The 26,144-nt window shown below is 38.9% G+C and overlaps 1 protein-coding gene across 14 annotated transcripts in view; it reads right to left on the reverse strand.

Moving 5' to 3' along the window:
- R3HDM2 (R3H domain containing 2) overlaps positions 1-26,144 on the reverse strand; it is a 156,334-nt gene that overhangs the window by 118,013 nt on the left and 12,177 nt on the right. Inside the window, exon 1 of one of the 14 annotated variants that reach the window (XM_082634537.1) lies at positions 13,481-13,578. The exons of the other annotated variants lie outside the window; for them this stretch is intronic. The gene's annotated coding sequence lies outside the window, so the exon portion shown is untranslated. Of the gene's footprint in view, positions 1-13,480; positions 13,579-26,144 lie in introns of those variants that run through there. 14 annotated transcript variants of the gene reach the window in all.

Consider the following 26,144-nt stretch of genomic DNA (forward strand, 5'->3'; position numbering starts at 1 on the left):
AAGACTCCACGCTCCCAATGCAGGGGACCCGGGTTTGAACCCTGGTCAGGGAACTAGATCCCACATGCCGCAACTAAAAGATCCCACATGCCGCAAAGACGGTCCCGCAAGGGCAACGAAGATCCCGTGTGCCGCGAGTAAGACCCGAGGCAGCCAAATAAATAAATAAATTAAAAAAAAAAAAAAAAAGTGGAGTTCATTTCCCCTCGTTGCCTCAAAGACAATGCTGAGCAAAAAAAGACACAAAGCATATCACTGTATTCTATTAATATGAAATTCAAAAACAGATAAAACTAACGTATGGTAATAGAAGTTAGAACAGTGATTATCTTTTTTTAATTTATTTATTTATTATTATCATTATTATTATTTTTGGCTGTGTTGGGTCTTTGTTGCTGTGCACGGGCTTTCTCTAGTTGCTGCGAGCGGGAGCTACTCTTTGTTGCAGTGCACGGGCTTCTCACTGCAGTGGCTTCTCTTGCTGTTGAGCATAGGCTCTAGGTGCGTGGGCTTCAGTAGTTATGGCGCGTGGGCTCAGTAGTTGTGGCTCACGGGCTCTAGAGCACAGGCTCAGTAGTTGTGGCACATGGGCTTAGTTGCTCCGCAGCATGTGGGATCTTCCTGGACCAGGGCTCAAACCCACGTCCCCTGTACTGGCAGGCAGATTCTTAACCACTGCGCCACCAGGGAGGTCCCCAGTGATTATCTTTGACGTCATTTTTGCAAAAGAGATTCTAAAGCATATTCAATGTTTCCAGAGAAAACTGTCTATACAAGAGTATTTGAGGGGACAACTTATAACTGATATGGTGATGGAAGCAGCTAATTGTGCTCCTGCCCATCCAGCCAAACAGATGCTGCTAGGCTTACCTCTACTTTAGAAAGGACATGCTCTAACCCCTGCACTGGTTTGTATAGCCTGGCCCTCTGTGGCTGCATGACCAAGTCAGTGCCTTAGTTTAGAATCTCAACATTTTCCACTGCACTTACCACAAAACACACTGTGACAAGGGTGATATCTGAAAAATACAAATGTGACGGCATCACTCTCCCACACCCATACCATACATACACACCACTCTTCCTCCTTAAAATCCTTCAAACACTCCCCAGTGCCTATAAACTCTACACTCCCTATCAGGGTACTTAAGTTCGTTTATAATCTAGTCCCTGACTATCTCTCTCTCTCTCTCTCTCTCTCTCTCTCTCTCTCTCTCTCTATATATATATATATATATATATATATATATATATATTCATTCTGAGTTCCATAACGAATTACTCATAGTTGAACTAGAAAACACCTCATCTCAGTATGTCTGGGTATAGAGTTGACCCTTGAACAATTAGGAGGTTAAGAACGCCAACGCTCCCCACAGTTGAAAATCCGAGTATAACTTATAATCAGCCCTCAGTATCCGCAGTTCCCCCTGTATCTGGGATTCCACAGATTCGACCAACCACAGATCATGTAACACTGTAGCATTTACTACTGAAAAACCTCCATGTTGTTCAAGGCTCAACTATGTAATGCATCCTCTATCTAAAACAGCAGTTCTCAAAATGTGGTCTCAGGAGGTCTATGAGGTGAAAGTATTTTCATAATAACAAGATGTTACTTGCCTTTTTCACAACGGTGATAAAAGCAATATAGGTATAACTGCTAGTGCCTTAGCATAAATCAAGGCAGGGGCATCAAACTATACTAGTAATATCATCTTCTCCACCACTCCACATTTGGAGTTTAAAAAGGAAAAGATAAATTTTACTTGTGAATATCCTTGATAAACTAGTAAAATTTAATAATTTTATTAAATTTCCAACTTTGAGTACATCTTTTTAATATTCTAAGTGTCAAAATGGGAAGTAAGTATAAAGCACTTCTTCCACTTTATAATAATAATACAATAATTGTCTCAAGGAAAAGCAACAGAGCTACAAGCTGAACTAGCTGCTTTTTTCATGGAATACTATTATTTCTTTTTTTTAAATTAATTTTTATCGGAGTATGGTTGTGTTACTATTATTTCTTAAGTAAACAACTGACAGGCAAACTATGGTTATTCAGACTTGGGTATGTACAATATTTTCACGAAAATGAACAAAGTGAGCCTATGACTTCAAAGAAAACAAATGAAAGTATTTGTTGCAAATGATAAAATTCAAACTTTAGCTAAAGTCAGAATTTTGAAAACATGTATCCCCTATGAGCCTGATGGCTTCTCAATACTTTAAGACCTTCCTGATGAAACAGTAGTGGTATTAATGAATGTGATTTTTAAAAACTGTATAATTAACTGTATCAAACACTTGGAAGATCTGAATAACCAAATGAAACAATATTTTCCAATTGATTAAATCATGATGTTTCAAAATCATACATGGGTAAAAGATCCATTCAACATACTAGACAAACAAATTTTAATGTCACCAAGTGCAAAAGTTCATTAATATGGTTTCATATTAATGAAACCATACAACTAACCTACATTGCAACTAACCTTTAAGAAACTACCACTTGTTGAGCTTGGGTATAATATCAAAGAATACCCCCAATTACCTAAAGAAGATATTAAAATACTTCTGTCTTTTTCAACTACATATCTCCGAAGCTGGATTTTCTTCATATACTTCAACCAAAATGACATATTGCAACAGACTGAATGCAGATGGAGATACAAGAATACAGCTATCTTCCAATAAGCTAGACATCAGAGACTTGTAAAAATATAAAACAATGTCCCTCCTTCTTTTCACTAAATCTTCTCTGTTTTAAAAATTAGTTTTTTCATGACAATGAGGTACCACCTCACACCAGTCAGAATGGCCATCATTAAACAGTCTACAGGGACTTCCCTGGTGGTGCAGTGATTAAGAATCCCCCTGCCAATGCAGGGGACACGGGTTCGATCCCTGGTCCAGGAAGATCCCACACGCCGTGGAGCAACTAAGCCCATGTGCCACAACTACTGAGCCTGAGCTCTAGAGCCCGCAAGCCACAACTACTGAGCCTGCATGCCACAACTACTGAAGCCCGCGGGCCTAGAGCCCATGCTCCGCAACAAGAGAAGCCACTGCAATGAGAAGTGTGCATACTGCAACGAAGAATAGCCCCGGCTCGCCACAACCAGGGAAAGCCCACGTGCAGGAATGAAGACCCAACGCAGCCCAAAATAAAAATTAATTAATTAATTAAAAGACTTAAAAAAAAAAAAGTCTACAAATAACAGGACTTCCCTGGTGGTCCACTGGTTAAGAATCTGCCTCCCAATGCAGGGGATGCAATTTTGATCCCTGGTCAGGGAACTAAGATCCCACATGCTGCAGGGCAACTAAGCCCTTGTGGCACAACTACTGAGCACACGGGCCACAACTAGAGAGAAGCCCACACACTGAAATGAGGAGCCTGTGCACTACAGTGGAGGGTTCCGCATGCCACGACGAAAATCCCATGTACCACAACTAAGACCGACGCAGCCAAAAATAAAATAAATAATTTTAAAAAGTCTACAAGTAACAAACACTGCTGCACATCACAACTGCTAAGCCCACACACCACAACTACTGAGGCCCACATGCCTAGAGCCCAAGCTCTGCAACAAAAGAAACCACCACAATGAGAAGCCCACGCACTGCAACAAAGAATAGCCCCCGCTCACTGCAACTAGAGAAAGCCTGCGCACGCGGCAACAAAGACCCAGTGCAGCCATAAATAAATAAATGAATGATTGATTGAATGAATGAATGAATAAATAAATTAAAATTAAAAAATTTTTTTAAATGCTGGAGAGGGTGTGGAGAAAAGGAAATCCTTCTATCCTGTTGGTAGGAATGTAAATTGGTACAGCCACTACAGAAAACAGTATGGAGGTTCCTCATAAAACTAAAAATAGAGTTGCATTATGATCTAGTAATTCCATTCCTGGGCATATATCTGGAAAAAACTATAATCCAAAAATATACATGCACCCCTATATTCATAGCAGCATCATTTACAATAGTCAAGACATGGAAACAACTTAAATGTCCACTGACAGATGAATGGATAAAGAAGATGTGGCATATATATATATGTATACACACACACACACACAAATGGAATACTACTCAGCCATAAAAAAATAATGAAAAAATGCCCTTTGCAGCAATGTAGATGGACCTAGAGATTATCATACTAAGTGAAGTACAAATACCATAAGATATCACTGGTATGTGGAATCTAAAATATGACACAATGAACTTATCTACAGAACAGAAATAGACTCATAGAGAACAGACTTGTTGTTGCCAAGGTGGGGGAGAGATGGACTGGGAGTCTGGGATTAACAGATGCAAACTATTATATATAGAATAGATAAACAACAGGGTCCTAGTGTACAGTACAGGGAACTCTATTCAATATCCTGTAATAAACCATAATAGAAAAGAATATGAAAAACTATATATGTGTGTGTGTGTATAACTAAGTCACTTTGCTGTACAGCAGAAATTAATACAACATTGTAAATCAACTATACTTCAATAAATTTTTTTTTTTTTTTTTTTGCTGTACGCGGGCCTCTCACTGTTGTGGCCTCTCCCGTTGCGGAGCACAGGCTCCGGACGCACAGGCTTAGCAGCCATGGCTCACGGGCCCAGCCGCTCCGCGGCACATGGGATCCTCCCAGACCGGGGCACGAACCCGTATCCCCTGCATCGGCAGGCGGACTCTCAACCACTGCGCCACCAGGGAGGCCCTCAATAAATTTTTTTACAAATTAGTTTTTTCAGGACTTCCTTGGGGGTCCAGTAGTAAAGAGTCCACCTTCCAATGTAGGGGATGTGGGTTCAATCCCTGGATGGGGAACTAGGATCCCACATGCCACAGGGCAACTAAGCCTGTGCACCACAACTACTGAGCTCGCAAGCCTCAACTAGAGAACCTGTGTGCCACAAACTATTAGCACCCACGTGCTCTGGAACCCACGCGCCACAACTACAGAGGCCATGTGCCCTGGAGCCTGTGCGCCACAACTAGAAAAGACCCGCACGCCACAACTAGAGAGAAGCCCACGCGCTGCAATGAAAGATCCCACATGCCTCAACAAAGATCCCACGTACCACAACTAAGACCCGACACAGCCATAAATAAATAAGAAATAACATAACTATTAAAAAATTAGTTTTTTTCAGTAAAAAGTACATTATAAAAAATTGGGGGCTTCCCTGGTGGTGCAGTGGTTGAGAGTCCGCCTGCCGATGTAGGGGACACGGGTTCGTGCCCCGGTCCGGGAAGATCCCACATGTCGCAGAGCGGCTAGGCCCATGAGCCATGGCCGCTGAGCCTGCGCGTCCGGAGCCTGTGCTCCGCAACGGGAGAGGCCACAGCAGTGAGAGGCCCACGTACCGCAAAAAAAAAAAAAAAAAATTGGGCAGAAGAACTGAATACGCAATTTTCCAAAGAGGAAATGCAAATGGCCAAAAGGCACATGAAAAGATGCCCAACAGTGCTAGTCATCAGAGAAATGAAAATCAAAACCACAATGAGATATCACCTCACACCTGTCAAAATGGCTATCATCAAAAAGAACACAAAAAAACAAATGTTGGCAAGGATGTGGAGAAAAGGGAACCCTTGTACATTGTTGCTGGGAATGTAAATTGGTGTAGCCACTGTGGAAAAACAGTATGGAGGTTCCTCAAAAAACTAAAAATAGAACTACCATATGACCCAGCTATTCCACTCCTGGGTACACATCCGGAAAAAACAAAAACAGTAATTCGTAAAGATACATGCACCCCAATATTCATAGCAGCATTATTTACAACTGCCAAGATATGGGAGCAACCTAAGTGTCCATCAAATGATGAATGGATAAAGTGTGTCTGTGTGAAATGTATATATATATACACACACACAATGGAATACTACTCAAGACATAAAAAAGAACAAAATTTTGCCATTTTCAGCAAAGTGGATGGACTTGGAGGGCATTATGCTACGTGAAATAAGTCAGACAAAGAAAGAAAGGCAAATACTATATTAAATCACTTATATGTGGAATCTAAAAAATACAACAGACTAGTGCACATAAAAAAGAAGCAGACTCACAGATATAGAGAACAAACCAGTGGTTACCAGTCAGGGGGATGCGGGTGGGCAAGAGCAGGCAATATAGGGGTGGGAGAGCAGGAGGTAGGAACTATTGGGTGTAAGATAGGCTACAAGGACGTATTGTACAATACAGAGAATACAGCCAATATTTTGTAGTAACTGTAAATGGAGTGTAACCTTTAAAAATTGTATAAAAAATTAGTGTGTTATATATACTAATATATGTTTATTATTTTTTTTTTTTATTATTTTTTTTTTGCAGTACCCGGGCCTCTCACTGCTGTGGCCTCTCCCGTTGCGGAGCACAGGCTCCGGACGCACAGCCTCAGCGGCCATGGCTCACGGGCCCAGCCGCTCCGCGGCATGTGGGATCTTCCCAGACCGGGGCACGAACCCGTGTCCCCTGCATCGGCAGGCGGACTCCCAACCAGTGCGCCACCAGGGAAGCCCAAGTTTATTATTTTTAATAAACATTTAAATATTTTCTTAGTTTTAATTTCTAATAGTAAATACTAGCAAATATAACCCCACATAAATAAAAGTTCTTTAGAGTCTGTAATAACTTTTTGAAGAGTTAAAAGGTCAGACACCCAAAATTTGAGAACTACTAATCTAGAATTTCCCCGGCCCCATTTGTCCTTCAAGGCTCTGCTCCTCCAGAAAGCCTTCCCTGAGAGCTTAGGTAAAGTTAATCTGCTACAGTTGCTTACAGTGAAGCACAAAAGACTACATTGGTTCATAGGCACTCAGTGAACTGCTGAATGAACAAGGCCAAGCTGAGTGCACCTGCTGCCAAATATACATGTACGATAACATTTCAAAGTTGTTATTTTGTATATATCCACCACGACTAAAACCTCACTTCGAATCTTGAAACAACTGCTGGTGGAAATGTAAACTTCATATATCTTTGGAAGGCATTTTTATAATGTCTATAAAAATTCCAAAGTATACACCTTTAGAAAATTATCTTACTGATGTTACAAATATGCAAAATGACATATGTACAAGGTTATTCATGCTGTACTACTTGTAACTGAGAAAAAATCAAAATGCCCTTTAATAGAAGAATGATAAACAATACATACATAGCCCATATTATACTGTACAGACATAAACAAGAATAAGGAAATTCAACTTACAACAACACATATAACTTGATGTATGTGTAAGTAAGAAAAAAGACACAGAACCATTTTTGTAAAAAGGAAGAAAAGAAGATACATACATATTTACATGTATGTGTATATTTTATGCTTATAAGCACACAGGATGCACAAAAACTGGTAATACTAGTTGCCCCTGGAAAGAGGAACTGACTGGTTTTCATTGTAGGAACAAGAAAACTTCACTCTACTTTTTTCTATACTTAGAATTTTGTACCATGTAAATGTGACACCAATCCAAAAAGTAAATCTAAAAATATGTAAGAATCTTCATTTCACATAAAGAATAACTTCTCATCTTTCTTCTTCTAGCCTCAAAAAACGTCAATCCTCAATTTTTAAAAATTTTTTTAAATTTTATTTTATTCAAGTATAGTTGATTTACATTGTTTTGTTAATTTCTGTTGTACAGCAAAGTGATTCAGTTATATACATATAATACATTCTGGTTTTTTATTATTTACCTTTATTATTATAATTATTTTTTACAATACATTCTTTTTCATATTCTTTTCCATTATGGTTTATTGCAAGATATTAAATATAGTTCCCTGTGCTATACAGTAGGACCTTGCTGTTTATCCATCCTATATATAACAGTTTGCATCTGCTAATCCCAAACGCCCAATCCATCCCTCCCCCTGGCCCTTGCCAACCACAAGTCTGTTCTCTATGTCTATGAGTCTATTTCTGTTCTGTAGATAGGTTCATTTGTGCCATATTTTAGATTCCACATATAAGTGATATCATATGGTATTTATTTGTCTTTCCCTTTCTGACTTACTTCACTTAGGATGATAATCTCTAGCTGCATCCATGTTACTGCAAATGGCATTATTTTGTTCTTTTTTATGGTTGTGTAGTATTCCATTATATACATGTACCACATCTTCTTTATCCATTCACCTGTCAATGGACATTTAGGTTGTTTCCATGTTTTGGCTATTGTGAACAGTGCTGCTATGAACATAGGGGTGCATGTATCTTTCTGAATTATAGTTTTGGCAGAGTATATTCCTAGGAGTGGGACTGATGGATCATATCACCATACACACAATGGAATATTACTCAGCCATAAAAAAGAATGAAATCTTGCCATCTGCAGCAACATGGATGGACCTAGAGAATATTACGTTAGTGAAATAAGTCAAAGAGAGAAAGACAAATATTGTATGATATCACTTATATGTGGACTCTAAAAAATAATACAACTGGGGGAGTGGGGGAGGGTTGGATTGGAAGTTTGGGACTAGGAGATGCAAACTATTATATATAGAATGGATAAACAACGAGGTCCTATTGTATAGCACAGGTAACTATATTTAATATCCTATAATAAACCATAATGGAAAAGAGTATGAAAAAGAATATATATATTCATGTATACCTGAATCACTTTGCTGTATACCAGAAACTAACAGAATATTGTAAATCAACTATACTCTGATTAAAAATAAAAAATTTAAGATAAAAATAAAAATTAAAAATAATACAAATAAATGTATATGCAAAACAGAAACAGACTCACAGATATAGAAAACAAACTAGTGGTTACCAAAGGGGAGAGGATCAAATTAAGGGTATGGAATTAAGAGATACAAACTACTATGTATAAAATAGATAAGCAACAAGGATATATTGTATAACACAGGGAATTATAGCCATTATGTTGTAATAACTTTTAATTGAGTATAATCTGTAAAAATACTGAATCACTATGCTGTACACATGAAACTAATAAAATACTGTAAATCAACTATATGACAACTAAAAAAAAAAAAAACAAGGACTTCCCCAGTGGTCCACTGGTTAAGAATCCGCCTTCTAATGCAGGGGACACGGGTTTGATCCCTGGTTGGGGAACTGAGATTCCACACGCTGTGAGGCAACTAAGCCTGTGCTCCACAACTACTAAGCCCGCACACCTCAACTAGAGAGCCCACGTGCTGCAAACTACAGAGCCCACATGCCACTACAGAACCCGTGCACTGCAACTAGAGAAGTTTGTGTGCCACAACGAAGAGCCCACGCGTTGCAAAGAAAGATCCCATGTGCCGCGACAAAAGACCCAACGCAGCCCAAAAAAAAAAAAAAAAAAAAGAAAGACACCCACTAAGAAGCCTTTAAATTAACTGTGTTAAGTGGTTAACTAGTGATTCTAGGGTAGGGCCAGTATCTTCACCTTTTACCTTGTATACTTTTGAATTATTTAAATTTCTTACAATGATTACATATTACTCTTGCAATTTGAAAAATGCAAATCTATAAGATTGAAGATACGGAACTTAAAAATCTACAGTCCTGACTTTGAATTAGACATATTGATATGAACTTGTGATACACTTTCTTTCAAAAAAAAAGATACCATTTTCCTAGCCTTGTTCACTAAAAACAGCAAGAAACAATGAACAACCCACTAAGCAATGAGTACCTCTTGCACCCACACTGTGGCCTCTAAACATCATTTCCCAACAAAGGGGCAATGGCTGTTAGATGCCCAGGAATGGAAATGTATAACAGGATCTCAGATCAGAATATCAGGTCAGACCAGAAAACAAAGAAACAATCAAAGACTAGGAGGATCATACCAAGAGGACACTGCAGGGAATTCCCTGGTGGTCCAATGGTTAGGACTCCATGCTCTCACTGCCAAGGGCCCGGGTTCAATCCCTGGTTGGGGGAACTAAGATCCCACAAGCCACGCAGCATGGCCAATAAATAAATATATTAATTAATTATTTACTTTTTTAAAAAAGAGGACATTGGAGCCAACTTGAAGAGGTCCTCATTTGCCATTATCGGTTAGTCAGTGAGATATCAATAAGAATAAAAAAAGAAATTGACTGAAACCCACAAATATATTTAAATTGGTGAGTTCATAATGACAATTTTAAAAAAAACTAATCACTCACTTTTGCAGGATGTTAGTGAACAAATTCATTATTTTGAAAATGGCAATGATTGTTAATTAAAATAAAGACTCAAAGCATTTGTCTCACCTTTCCTGTACAAGATATACCTGAAAGTAACCAAGTAAGTGATGAGGGAAGTATCTCTTTATAAAAGTATTACACCTAAAATAAATTTTAAAATAATACAACTTCAATATCACCATTTTGTAATCACTAATGAAATTCAATAAAAGATGTAGACAATGATCATCAATGACTGCTGACATCATAAAAATTAGACTAACAGACATCACACACTTCCTCCTAATGGAAGTACACTATAAAGTATTCAAGCCAAAAACACTGAATCTGAATCTGATCAAGTCTCTAGATATAACTGCCCATTTGAAGGAAACACAAAGTACAGGGAAATATGTTAAATGACACCACTATGATATCAATCACCAAATCCACTAGTGGGAAACTACTAGACAGATGACCCAGATTCTTCAACAAATACACCGGGGGAAGAAAAAAAGGAGAGAGGAGAAATTTTTCAGATTAAATGATTTTTAAAGATATATTGACCAACTACAAGGTACAGATTTTATTTGGATCCTATTCTTTTTCTTTTTTCTTTGCGGTACGCGGGCCTCTCACTGTCGTGGCCTCTCCTGTTGCAGAGCACAGGCTCCAGATGCGCAGGCTCAGCGGCTATGGCCCACGGGCCTAGCCGCTCCGCAGCACGTGGGATCCTCCCGGACCGGGGCACGAATCCATGTCCCCTGCATTGGCAGGCGGACTCTAAACCACTGTGCCACCAGGGAAGCCCATTTGGATCTTATTTTAAACAAGCAGGCTGTTTAAGAAATATGATACAATCAGGGAAATATGAACACCAGATATTTAATATTAAGGAATTATTGTTAATTGTTTTAGAAGTGTAAATGGTATTGAGGGACTTCCCTGGTGGCACAGTGGTTAAGAATCCACCTGCCAATGCAGGGGACACAGGTTCAAGCCCTGGTCTGGGAAGATCCCACATGCTGCGGAGCAACTAAGCCCGTGTGCCACAACTACTCAGCCTGCACTCTAGAGCCTGCGAGTCACAACTACTGAGCCCATGCGCTGCAACTACTGAAGCCCGCGCACCTAGAGCCTGTGCTCTGCAACAAGAGAAGCCACCGCAATGAGAAGCCCGCACACCGCAATGAAGAGTAGTCCCCGCTCGCCATAACTAGAGAAAGCCCACACGGAGCAACGAAGACCCAACACAGCCAAAATAAATAAATAAATAAATAAATAAATAAATAAATAAAAATTAAAAAATAAATGGTACTGATATCATGTTTTTTTAAAGTCCTTATTGTTCAGGATATATAATGAAATATTTAGGGATGAAATAATACATCAGATTTCCTTCAAGATAATCAGGAAAGGGGAGCCCAGTTCAATTCCTACCTCATCCCTACCTTTCTATATTGATTTCTCTCTTCTTTTCTTTTACATGTTTGTGCTGCACAATTAAATGTAACTAAGTTCTACAGCATTCCATCTATAATACAGAATCTAATCCATTATATCTACTGTTGTTTTGTTCAAGTTTTATCTCCACCACTAGCCAGTAAGGTCTTTTAATGCACACAAAAAATGTTTGATCCCACAACTCTAGAATGGTGCTAAGCCTTCTAATGGTCCCAAGTACCTAATCTGACACTCAAGGTGTCTCTGAAAAACCCTGGGACCTACGGAAAAATGCAATATTCTTCCTTGTCACCCAAGGGCTACTTTGTGCTAAAATTTAAGTCTTAACCATAGTAAAAGAATATAATATTATCTTATTCAAATTTAACAGGGGTTCCTTTTATAACATCAAAATGCTAAGTCTTCAGCAAGTTAGGTCAAGCTAATAAGCACAAGCTTTTCCTCCCAGAGTTCAAATGGGAACTTGAGTATTTATACTCTTTTGCAGAAACAAAATTATACATTACTAGGTTTAAATAGAAATTTTATTATCTAAGTGATTGATTAAATACACTGAAGTTATTTAATAAAAGCTTCTGCTGTAATGTAAAAAGAGAGCTTACCCAAAGAAAGAGTCACAAAGCCCAGGAAAAAGAGAACTCACTACCTAACTGGTGACCAATAGCACTGGAGAACAAGTCTACTGGAGTACTTACAAGTCTTAAGAGTTGATTTATAGCCCCTTTATCCTTTAAAAAAATTTTTTTAAAATAAATACATTTATTTATTTATTTTTTACTGCATTGGGTCTTCGTTGCTGCGCGCAGGCTTTCTCTAATTGCAGCACGCGGGCTTTCTCTAATTGCAGCAAGCAGGGGCTACTCTTCATTGCGGTGCATGGGCTTCTCATTGTGGTGGCTTCTCTTTTCACAGGCACTAGGCATATGGGCTTCAGTAGTTGCGGCACACAGGCTCAGTAGTTGTGGCTCTCAGGCTCTAGAGCTCAGGCTCTGTAGTGGTGGCGCACAGGCTTAGATGCTCCGTGGCATGTGGGATCTTCCTGCACCAAGGATCGAACCCATGTGTCCCCTGCATTGGCAGGCGAACTCTTAACCACTGGGTCACCAGGTAAGCCCCAAAAATGTTTTAAAATAATTGATTTTTTCCCTCTAATCATAAAAGAAATCCATGTTATTTATAAATAGAGATAAACAAAAAAGAAAATAAAAACCATCCCACTACCTCCTTCATAACATTTTGTCTTACTAAACAGTAAGTCCTTTGAGGGCAGCTCATTTCCCCAAGCAACACAGGAAATTGTGTTCTACAGCTCTCTACGGAAGCCCTAAGGGGAAGGAAAGAGGAAAAACCCATGGGCTTAATTCAATGAGAGTAACACGTAGATTTGTCTTTCAGGTTTTTTTACATTTCACCATTTATATAAACCCAGGGTCAGAAAAAAAAAACTTACATTCCACTCGTACGGAATTTTCTTGGTTTATAATAATTTGGGGGATATTTTTTCCAGTGTCCTCAAAATTTCTTACTATAGCAGCAGCAATGTCTTACACTTCGAATTGGCAAGTCGGGTAGTAAACATTTCATATTCACTCTATGTAAAGTCTGTCTCTATTTTAACTTATATTTAAATTAGTTACTCAAAGTACCATTCCATTTATTGTTATTTCTTATGTTGAGGTCCTATCCAACTCCATCAACAGATTTTTCTTATTTCGTGTAGTTAAGTGTACACTGAATAACTAAGTTTCTCCTCAAAATATCCTACACTAGTCTGAATCTACACAGATGCAAAACAATTCTAGTGTCATGAAATTCACCCAAAAGTACCCAACTGTAATGCTCACCTGATCTCTAACTCAGATGTATTGCCTCATCCATCCAGGCGAAGTATAATAACTATACTTATCAAGTATAATTTGAAGAGACATTGGAGAACTCAGAGTAGATAGCCTCCAGCAATTCACCTAGGAGGGGAAAAAAATTATCCCTTTCACCACCCAGAGTCTAGGCTCTAACAAGTTTTCAGCAACAGTCAAATAAAATTCTCAGAACAGTTTTGACTTTTCACTGGACTCTGTGTCTTAATTAAGCAGTCTGAGTGACAGTGCAAAAATTAATTTGAAGCTACTTTTCTTCTTCCTTACTCCAAAAAGCTGAATACTGTCTGTCTTGACTATTCAAATCCCCAGAGATTTCAATTCTGCAGGAGCTCTACATGGTTCTAAATTTAGCCAAGTAATAGAAATAGTTGGAAGGCATGCAATTCATTTTAATATCTGCACCTTTACGTTGCCAGGAAGCTAATTTTTAAAGTAGTCTTAGAGCAGTCATCCACATAAAAGAACAAATATATAAGCCATGTAATCAATTGATAGGTTAGTAATTGTTAATTAAAATATTACCTATAACTTCTGTAAGTGACCAACATCACCCCTCCAAAAATATATTCTATATTTCTTACACAGGGATAGAGTTCTAAATATTTCAATATTCCCTGGCAGTCCAGTGGTTAAGACTTCGTGCTTCCAATGCAGCGGGTGTGGGTTTGATCCCTGGTCGGGGAACTAAGATCCCGCATGCCGTGCGGCGCAGCCAACAACAGCCAAAAAAACATGTTAATAGCAAATCACTTTCCTTACAGCTTATTTATGTTTCTACTTCAAAGGAACATATAGATAGGTTTAAGGAGTTTCACCTTCAATGCAAAATGTTTCTGTATACTTTGCTATACAACACAAATCAGCACAACATTGTAAATCAACTATACTTCAATACAAAAAAAAAAAAAAACCAAGGGGAAAAAAAGTTTTTGTAGAAAGGATTGACATGTCTCATTTCACGTAGAGTCCCAGAGCAGGACATTCTCAAGCTGTTGGACCGTAAGTGACCAGGGTGTACCAGATCCCAATTCTTTATTTTTTTTTTCTTTTTTTTTTTTTTTTTTTTCTTTTTTTGCGGTACGCGGGCCTCTCACTGTTGTGGCCTCTCCCGTTGCGGAGCACAGGCTCCGGACGCGCAGGCCCAGCGGCCATGGCTCACGGGCCCAGCCGCTCCGCGGCATATGGGATCCTCCCAGACCGGGGCACGAACCCGTATCCCCTGCATCGGCAGGCGGACTCTCAACCACTGCGCCACCAGGGAGGCCCCAGATCCCAATTCTAAGGATCTAGTTTGCATTTTCTAAAACTCTCATAAGGAGCCATAAAACCATACTCCAGCATAAATGTTCAATACAATAAACACCTTAATTTCATGTCAGTTTCCTAGACTGCGTTCACAGATCAATGTGTAAAACATATGTGCAGATGAATACAAGATGCAGGTTCAAAGCACAAAGTATAAAAGACCTGGATTAGAACTTTCCCTATCTAAGGAGATTTTAATTCAGAGAGCTGAAAATAACAAAGAGGGAAACAACTTAAGTGACTATACCACAGAAAGAAAAAGCCTGGATTACATAAGAGTAAGAAGGATACGAATACTTATTTTCACCTTCACATGTCACCACTAAGTTAGGAGAAGAAAAAACAATACAATGCCAATTTTCTGCAAAACATCCCATCTCCTACGGCAAGTCATCAGCACTGCCTATATATAACTCACTTCATTCTGAGAAGTAATTCAATTTAGACACTTTATTATCAAATAATTCTGGGAAGACACAGAAGGGTCTTAGATCTGGAATCTGCTCTTATTTTTTGTATGGGAAATAAATGATCCCATAAAGATAGCAAAGGATAGATAATTAAGAATGAGGAGCAGTTCCCCTTTAAAGGAACCACTCCCCACTAAAGGTATCAGGGTTCCTTGCAGAAGTGACTGATTCCAGGTTTGTCAAGTACAAAGCGAGCCCAAAATACCTTGTTGTGCCAGGATGTAAGGAAGCCCTCAAAACTTGACTGGGACAAGTCAAAAAGACATAGGAGTTAGTATGAAGGGGCTCCCACTGACCAAAGTGACGACAATTGTTGTATGTATAATATTAAGTATTGTCAGTATTTTTTTAAGTGCTTTTCCTTACTGAAAAAAAAAATGGAAAAGAACAAAAATACACATACACACAAACCCCAAAGCTCTGAAATTAAGCATTAACAAACCAGGTTCATGATATGATCAGCATCCAAAAACCCAACTATAAACAATGCCAAGCAATGCTCCTCAGTATTATTTTTGCAATTGTTAGTCAGGTTAAGCATCAAGAAAAAGAAAACACATCATTGCACATTACAGCCACCCCCCCCAAAAAAGGCTTAAATTTTGACACTAGAGAATTGAATAATGTTTGATGCTATACCACAAACAGCTTCTGATGTATATCCTATGTGAAAAAGTCTTTACACATATATGACATATTTTTAATATTGATAACATATTGAATTTTTTAAAATACCAAACCTATAGTGATCCTCAAAAACAAAAAACAGGAGAAATAAAGTTCTTCTCTGTAGAATAACGCCGACTAGTAAATGTAGAAGGAATGACAGACTCAAAATTTTGCAACCACCAATGTAATAACTAATTCAGGCAAGGATCATCAACGAATGTTACCACCACTGGGCAAAACACAGAGGAAAAGAAGAGTCATACCATCTTAACAGTATCATCCCACAGATTGTTTCTTAATTACAAAGGGAAAAAGGCACCTTTACAAAGAAGAAATGTAGCCTATATCAATTTATCTGTGACCAAACTTATACACAATAAGCACACAATACCTAAATAGTATTCTTGCCAAAAATATTTAATCTGAACCTAATCACGACAAATCCAAATTGTGAAACATTCTTCAACACAACTGGCCTGAAATCTTCAAAAATATCAATGACACGAAAAACAAAAATAGAAAGAACTGCTCTGAATTAAAAGGCTAAAACAAGGGGCTTCCCTGGTGGCGCAGTGGTTGAGAGTCCGCCTGCCAATGCAGGGGACGCGGGAGGATCCCACGTGCCGCGGAGTGGCTGGGCCCGTGAGCCATGAGCCATGGCCGCTGAGCCTGCACGTCCGGAGCCTGTGCTCTGCCACGGGAGAGGCCACAACAGTGAGAGGCCCGTGTACCGCAAAAAAAAAAAAAAAAAAAAAGTCTAAAACAATATGAAAATTAAATGTAATTCATGATACTTGAATAAATCCAGGATTGGAAGGACAGCTATAAAGCAATATCTCAATTATTGAGATGATGGAGGAAATTTGATTATAGACTATAAATAATTATCACTGTAAAATATTTAAATGTGATAATGAGTTTGATAACAATATTATACTAATATAGGAAAATACCTTGTTCTTAAGTGATATATACTTAATAAATTCTGGGTGAAGTTTCCTGATGTGTGTAATTTCCTAATACAAATTCCTAATACACAATAAAAAATAATGTATATATGTATAGGGAGGGAAGGGAGAGAGGTGGAAAGTGAGAGAGAGAGAACGAGAGAGGGAGGGAAGGAGTAAAGAAAGAGTGTGAGAGCACAAATGTGACAAAATATTCGATAAATATTAGGTAAAAGTCATATTGATGCTCATTGTATCACTCTTTCAACTTTTCTATAGGTTTGGAATTCTTCCACATAAAAACATGGGGGTGAAAAATAACAAGCAGCAACATTAACCCAAGCTCTTGGCTATCCAGTATAAATTTTGCTGTGTCCTAAAAGCAATTCCAGGTGATGATTACAAGTGCAGACTTCAGCATGAAACTGGGTTATGTTCTGGCTGCACGATGATGGACAAATAACCTAACCTAACCTCTCTGCAATGGTCTGAATGTGTCCTCCCAAAATTTATATGTTGAATCCTAACCCCCAAACATGATATTAAGAGGTGAGGCCTTTGGGGTGGTTAAGTCATGAGCTTACTGCCTTATAAAAAAGGTTCCAGAGAGATCCCTAGCTCCTTTCACCATGTGAGGACACAGTAAGATGCTGGCTATTAACCAGGACAAGGGCCCTCAGCAGAATCTGACCACGCTTGATCTTGGACTATTCAGCTTTCAGAGCTGTGAGAAATAAATTTTTGTTGATGAGCCACCCAGTATTTTGTTATAGCAGTCTGAACAGATTAAGTCACTCCCTAAACCTCAACTGTAAATAGGGATAATACAGTACTACTCCATAGGGACTATCTTCTGAGGATTAAATGATCTAATATGTCCTATTATTATACTTCTGTGATATCACATTCTTTGTTCACTTAACTACCCTGTAAGTATATGGGGAGACTGGACCAATTTTTAGCCTTTCTCTGACTTGGCAACTAGCTTATAAGCTATAATAACTTTATTAAAATTTTGTGAATTGCCAAGTATATCCAAATTCAAATAAAAGAATTAAAATGCATTCCATCTAAGGACCAATAAAAATAAATCCACCATTAGCACAAATGACAGAGCTAACATACTCTAAAGTACCCGTCAAAGCAGTAGCTTTTCACAGCTTACATTTGCTCCTTCCTCAGAATACTAGAGGGTCACCTGTCAGGAACAGACACAGGCTGCCTTGGTCCCAAAAATGTCAATCTTTACATTAAAATCCAATGCCCTCAGGCCAGAAGTGCCTCCAGATTCGTTTAGACAACTAGCTGCTATACATTTCCAAAAGTGAACTTTACCAACACTCCTCTAAGCCGAAACCTGCCCCCCGCTTTTTTTTTTTTTTTTTGCGTTATGCGGGCCTCTCACTGTTGTGGCCTCTCCCGCTGCGGAGCACAGGCTCCGGACGCGCAGGATCAGCGGCCATGGCTCACGGGCCCAGCCACTCCGCGGCATGTGGGATCCTCCCGGACCGAGGCATGAACCCGTGTTCCCTGCATCGGCAGGCGGACTCTCAACCACTGTGCCACCAGAGAAGCCCTGTCCCCACCCTTTTTTAGTGATATAATTGACATATAATATTAGCTACAGGTATACAACATGATTCAATACACGTATATACTGTGAAATAATCACGTCTAATTAACATCCATCACCAGACATATTCACAATTTTTTCCTTGTAATAAGAATGCCTAAGATCTCTGCTAGAAACTTTCAAATATACAATACAGTATTAACTATAGTCCCCATGCTGTACATTTCATCCCCAAGACTTATTTATATATATGTGTGTGTGTATAAACATATATATGTAACTGGAAATTTGTACAGTTTTGTCCACCTTCACCCATTTCAGCCATCCCCCACTCCCTGCCTTTGGCAACCACCAATCTATTCTCTTGTAGCTGTGAGATTCCACATAACTGAGCTCATACAGTACTTGTCCTTCTCTGACTTATTTCACTTAGCATAATGCCCTCAAGGTGCATCTATCTAATCTATAGATACTGTCACAAATAGCAGGAGTTCCTTCTTTTTCGTGTGTGTGTGTGTGTGTGTGTGTGTGTGTGTGTGTGTCTGTATACAGCCACATTTTCTTTATCCATTAATTCGTTGCTGGACACTTAGGTTGTTTCCATGTCTTAGCTACTGGGAACAATGCTGCAATGACATCAGCGTGCAGGTATCTCTTCAAGATAATGATTTCATTTCCTTCAAATATATATCCAGAAATAGGACTGCTGGGTCACATGGTAGTTCTATTTTTTTATTTCTTGAGGAACCTCCATAGTGCTTTCCATAGTGGCTATCCCAATTTACATTCTCACCAACAGTGCACTAGGGTTCCCTTTTCTCCATATTGTCACCAACACTTACTATCGCTTATCTTTTTTTTTTTTCCCTCGGTACACGGGCCTCTCACTGTTGTGGCCTCTCCCGCTGCGGAGCACAGGCTCCGGACGCGCAGGCTCAGTGGCCATGGCTCACGGGCCCAGCCGCTCCGCGGCATGTGGGATCCTCCCTGACCAGGGCCCGAACCCATGTCCCCTGCATTGGCAGGTGGACTCTCAACCACTGCGCCACCAGGGAAGCCCCGTTTATCTTTTTGATAATAGCCATTCTAACAGGTGTAAGCTAACATCTCATTGAGGTTTTGATTTGCATTTTCCTGATTTGCGATGATGAGCACATTTCTATGTACCTGTTAGCCATCTGTGTATCTTTTTTGGAAAAATGTCTATTCAGTTCCTCTATCCATTTTTTAAATCAGATTGGTTTTTTTCCTATTGAGTTGCAAGAGTTCTTTATACATTCCAGATATTAACCCTTTTTCAAATATATGATTTTTTGGAAGTATAGTTTATGTACAATATTATGTAAGTTATAGATGTACAATATAGTGATTCATAATTTTTCAAGGTTATACTCCCTTCAGTTATTATAAAATATTGGCTATATGCTGTGTCGTACCATATATCCTTGCAGTTTTTATATATAATAGTCTGCACCTCTTTCGAATATATGATTAGTAAATATTTTCTCCCATATAGTAGGCTTTTTCATTTTGTTGATGGTTTCCCTTGCTGTGCAGATATTTTTAGTTTGATATAGTCCCACTTATTCATTTGTGCTTTTGCTGTCTTTGCTTTTGGTATCCAAAGAATCCCCAAGACTGATGTCAAGGAGCTTACTCCCTATGTTTCTTTCTACAAGTTTTATGGTTTTAGGTCTTATGTTCAAGCCTTTAATCCATTTTGAGCCATTTTTTGTGTTTGGTGTAATATAGTAGTCCAGTTTTCCCAACACCATTTATTGAAGAGATTATCCTTTGCCTATTGTTTATTCTTGGCTCCTCTGTCATAAATTAACTGACCATGTGTGCATGAGTTTATTTCTGGGCTCTCTATTCTGTTCCATTAATCTATGTATCTGTTTCTATGCCAACACCATACTGTTCTGATTACTATAGCTTTGTAATGTAGTTTGAAATCAGGAAGTATCATACCTTCAGTTTTGTTCTTCTTTCTCAAGATTTATTTGGCTATTTGGTGTCTTTTGTGGTTCCACACAAATTTTAGGATTGTTTGTTCCCTGTGAAAAATGCAACTGGAATTTTGATAGTGATTGCATTGAATCTGTAGATTGCTTTGGGTGGTATGGACATTTTAACAATATTAATTCCTCCAATCCATGAGCAGAGAGTATCTTTCCACTTATTTGTGTCTTCTTCAATTCCTTTCACTGATGTCTTATAGTTTTCAGTGTACATGTCTTTCACCTCCTTGGTTAAACTTATTCCTAGATATTTTATTCTTTATGCTACAATCGAAAGTGGAATCATTTTTTAAATTTCTCTTTTTGATAGTGATTAATGTATAAAAACACAACTGATTTCTGTATATTGATTTTATATCCTGCAACTTTACTGAATTCATTCATTAGTTCTAATAGTTTTTGGTGTAGTGTTTAGGATCTTCTATATATAATATCATGTCATGTCATCTGCAAATCTTCCTTTCTGATCTGAATGCCTCATTTCTTTTTCTGCCCAACTGCAATGACTAGGACTACCAATATTATGTTGAATAAAAGTGGCAAGGAAAAGCTTTCAGCTTCAGTTGAGCTTAATGTTAGATGAGGGCTTGTAACATATGGCTTTTATGGTGTTGAGGTACATTCCTTCTATACTCATTTTTCCTACTTTTTTTTTTTTTTTTTTTTTTGCGGTACGCGGGCCTCTCACTGCTGTGGCCTCTCCCGTTGCGAAGCACAGGCTCCGGATGCGCAGGCCCAGCGGCCATGGCTCATGGGCCTAGCCGCTCCGCGGCATGTGGGATCTTCCTGAACCGGGGCACGAACCCGTGTCCCCTGCATTGGCAGGCGGACTCTCAACCACTGCACCACCAGGGAAGCCCTATAACCACTTTTGTTGAGTTTGTTTGTAATCCTTTTTCTGCACCATTGAGATGACCATATGACTTTTATCCTTCATTTTGTTAATGGGGCGTATCACACTGATTGACTTGCAGATGTTGAACCACACTTGCATCCCTGAAATAAATCCCACTTGATTATGGTGTATGATCCGTTTAATGTATTGTTGAATTCAGTTTGCTAATATTCTGTTGAGGATTTTTGTACGTATATTCACCAGGGATACTGGCCTGTAATTTTCTTTACTTGTAGTATGTCCTTGTCTGGTTTTTGTATAAAGGTTATGCTAGCCTCATAAAATGAATTTGGAGTTTGAGAAGGATTGGTATTAGTTCTTCTTTAAACGTTTGGTAGAATTCACCAGTGAAGCCACCTGACCCTGGACTTTTGTCTGTTGGAAGGGGATTCAATCTCTTTACTAGTACAGGCATACCTTGGAGATATTGCAGGATCAGTTCCAGACCATTGTAATAAAGCAAATATCGAAATAAAGCAAGTCACAAATTTTCTGGCTTCCCAGTGCATATGAAAGTTATGTTTAGACTATATTATACTCTATTAAGTGTGAAATAGCATTATGTCTAAAAAAAACAATGTACATACCTTAATTTTAAAATATTTTATTGTTAAAAAATGCCAAAACAACATAATAGTAACATGGAAGATCACTGATCACTGTAACAAATAATAATGAAGAAATCTGAAAAATTACAAGAATTACCAAAACGTAACATGGGGCACAAAGTAACTAAATGCTGTTAGAAAAATAGGGCTGATAGACTTGATCAATGCAGGGTTGCCACAAACCTTCAATTTGTAAAAATCACAGCATCTGTGAAGCGCAATAAAGCCAAGCTCAGTAAAATGAGGTATGCTTCTAATCGGATTCCTCAGACTTTCTATTTCTTCATGACTTAGTCCTGGTAGGTTGTATGTTTCTAGGAATTTATCCATTTCTGCTAGGTTGTCCAATTTGTTGGCATATAATTGTTCACAGTAATCTCTTGAGGTACCAGGTGTTAACATCTCCTCTTTAATTTCTGATTTTGAGTCCTCTTTTTTCCTTGGTGAGTCTAGCTACAGGTTTGTCTATTTTATCTTTTTAAAAAAAATAAAAACTAGCTCCTAGTTTCACTGTTCTTTTCTATTGTTTCTCTATTTTATTTATTTCTACTCTGATATTTATTCCCTTCCTTCTACTTACATTAGGTTTAGCTTGTTCTTCTTTTTCTAGTTCCTGGAGGTGTAAAGTTAGGTTATTTGAAATCTTTCTCATTTCTTAACGTAGGCATTTGTCACTATGAACTTCCCTTTTAGAAGTACTTTCACTGCATCCCATAGGTTTTGTATTTAGTATATTGTATTTCCATTTTCATTCGTCTCTGGGTATTTTTTATTTTCTTTTTTTATTTCTTCTTTGACCCGTTGATTATTCAGTAGCATATGTTTAAGCTCTACATGTTTATGAATTTTCCAGTTTTCCTCTTATCACTGATTTCTAGTTTCACACCACTGTGGTCAGAAAAGATTCTTGATATGATTCAATCTCCTTAAATTTATTAAGACTTGTTTCATGCCTGACATATACTCTATCTTAGAGAATGTTCCTTGTGCACTTGAGAAGAATGTGTATTCTGTTACTTTTGGATGAAATGTTCTATACATGTCTGTTAAGTCTATCTGGTCTAACTTGTCATTTAAGGCCAATGTTTCCTTACTGATTTTCTGTCTGCATGATTTTTTTTTTTTTTTTTTTTTTGCTTTATTTATTTATTTATTTATTTATGGCTGTGTTGGGTCTTCGTTTCTGTGCGCGGGCTTTCTCTAGTTGTGGCAAGCAGGGGCCACTCTTCATCGCGGTGCGCGGGCCTCTCACTATCGCGGCCTCTCCCGTTGCGGAGCACAGGCTCCAGACGCGCAGGCTCAGTAATTGTGGCTCACGGGCCTAGTTGCTCCGCGGCATGTGGGATCTTCCCAGACCAGGGCTCGAACCCGTGTCCCCTGCATTGGCAGGCAGATTCTCAACCACTGCGCCACCAGGGAAGCCCCTGTCTGCATGATTTATCCATTGATGAAAGTGGGGAATTAAGGTCCCCTATTATTGTATTGCTGTCTATTTCTCCCTTTAGGTCAGTTAATATTTACTCTAAGTGCTCCTAAAATCTGTCCCCTTTCTTATCTCTGTTAGCAATACCACCCAGTCACCCAAAACAGAAACTGAGAGTCACCTATTCACAATTACTTCACTCTCCTCTCATATTTAGCCAATTTCCAAACTCTGGCACCATCTCCTGGATCCACTTGATCTTCTCAGCTCCTGTCCTCTCTTCTCCACTCCCATCACTGATAGGCAGATAATTTAGTTAATGGGACGAGACCTCCAGAGTTCTTTTTTGCCTCCAACAGAGCAACTGGCTATGTTCCCATGATGACTGCTCTGTTGGCCTATCAGCCTTTATCCCTGAATAAATAAAATCTCTAACCTATCCTTGATGAACACGTAGTGTGAGTGAGAAATAAACCGTTGTTTCAAGCTATTAAGATTTGGGGGTTGTTTCTTACCCATCATACCCATCTCTATCCTGATTTCAACATCTTCTGCACTACTACAACAGCCCCCTAACAAGTGTCTCTCCCTCCACTCTAAATCCCCTGTATTTTTCCAAAGTGCTACCAGAGTTACCTTTATAAAACAATCATTCCATTTCTCTGATGAAAATCTTCAGAGGTTCCTTTTTGCCTCAAAATATTCCAAAGCCCTTAATATACCTCTTAAAGCCTACCGCAAAATTAGGCTCTATATACATTCTCTCCAGCCATTCAAAATAATGCTACTTCTCCATACATACCATAGTTTTTAATACTCCTGAGTCTTTGCCCAGGCTAGTCTATCTGCTTGAAATCCATTCCCACCCTATACCACCCCACCCTACCTCTGCCTGCCTAGCCAAACAAACCACTTGGCAACTGTCCCTCCCATTTTCTCAACAGCTATCCAAATTTCTGTCTCTTCTCAAGGACCCTATTTTGCCAATGCTCTTTATTGGAACACACTAGACCCCTAACCCAAAAGAATAAGTCTCCTAGATCAGAAGGAGTATCAGGGCTTTAAGGTAGGAGCTCCCTCAAATTCCTTTGTTCAGTTACCAAACATTTGTCCCCACCCCTTTTTTGACCTTTTCCTCTATCTTAATAAAGGATATAATAATAATTCTACCTCTGCTCCGGATTTCATCTTCTCTACATGCTCAAGGACTTCACTCCATTATCACCACTCTCTAATGTCTTTTGCTAATTCCCTGAACATATAAATATGCTCAAGTCTCTCATCTTAAAAAACTCTTCCTTGGGACTTCTCTGGCAGTCCAGTGGTTAAGACTCTGAGCTTCCAATGCAGGGGACATGGGTTTGATCCCTGGTCCGGGAAGATCCCACATGCCGCAGAGCAACTAAGCCTGTGCGCCCCAACTACTGAGCCTGAGCTCTAGAGCCCACGAGCCACAACTACTGAGCACACACGCCACAACTACTGAAGCCCATGCGCCCTAGAGTCTGTGCACCGCAACTACCGAGCCTGCGTGTCACAACTACTAAAGCCCGTACGCCTACAGCCCATGTTCCGCAACAAGAGAAGCCACCGCAACGAAGAGTAGCCCCTGCTCGCCACAACTAGAGAAAGCCTGTGCGCAGCAACAAAGACCAAAACAGGCATAAATTAATTAATTTTTTAAATTCAATATATTAGAAAAAAAATCAAGCCCCTACCTACCTTTCTAGCCTTTTCTATAAATAATACCCATAAACATCCCATGTGTAGGCATATCCTGTCCTTGAAGTTTGTCAAAGGCATCACGCTGCTCCGCTCTACACCTCCACCGTTTATGTAGGTAGTTCCTCCCCTAGAGCTCTCTTCCTTATACCTGTCTACCTGGTTATCTCCTGTCGGCCCTTCAAGATTCCTAACCCCCTGACAGAAAGTCTTTCCAGATCTCCATTGTACTTCCAAAGCACTTTGTGCATTCCTCTAGCTCAGAGTTCATCAGCCGGCAGTATCCTGACTGAATTCTCTAAGTTCTTTGAAGGTAAGGACTATGTCTTGTTTTTTTACACCCCCAGCACCTAATACTTTGTAACTATTCATATGCTAGTTGAATTAATGAATACACTGAGACTCAATTCAAACTTTACCTTCTCCGAAAAGTTGAATCTGAAACTGTCATTTAGAATTAAGCATTCTTCCTCCTGCTTTCATATTACATTTTATTACCACCTTGTAACACTCATGACCTTGTAATTTATTTACTCTTTTGTAATGTATAAAAATAAAACATGAGCTCTTTGACAATAGGGACAATGTCGCATCTACCTTGGTATCTTTAGCATATAACACAATATCTAGCCAAGAAATGGGCACCTATTAAACGTTTGAGTAAATGAGTAAGTTGCTCTTTTCATAAACTTTCTTGAGGTATTACCTGCCTTGAAGATCACTTTCTATTGTAAAAATAGAGAAGAACCAGAAACTAAGAGAAGACCTTCTAACAAAGAACTGTCCTGGAAAGAAAACATATAGGTGATGTTTATTTTAACAAAGACTAATAATAATCTGAGTTTCTCTGATTTCTAAGCTAGTACTATATGACAGGCTCATAGTGCACCAAAGCAAAAGCTGGGTTGGTAAGATGAAACAGTGGCAAGTGAATGCCTGTAATTCTTAATTGAAAATCTATAATCTTTTCAGAGGGCCTCAGGTGGCAGACTGCG

The sequence above is a fragment of the Mesoplodon mirus genome, assembly GCF_964341445.2.
Source record: "Mesoplodon mirus genome assembly, chromosome: 11".
In the NCBI taxonomy this organism is placed as follows: Eukaryota; Metazoa; Chordata; class Mammalia; order Artiodactyla; family Ziphiidae; genus Mesoplodon; species Mesoplodon mirus.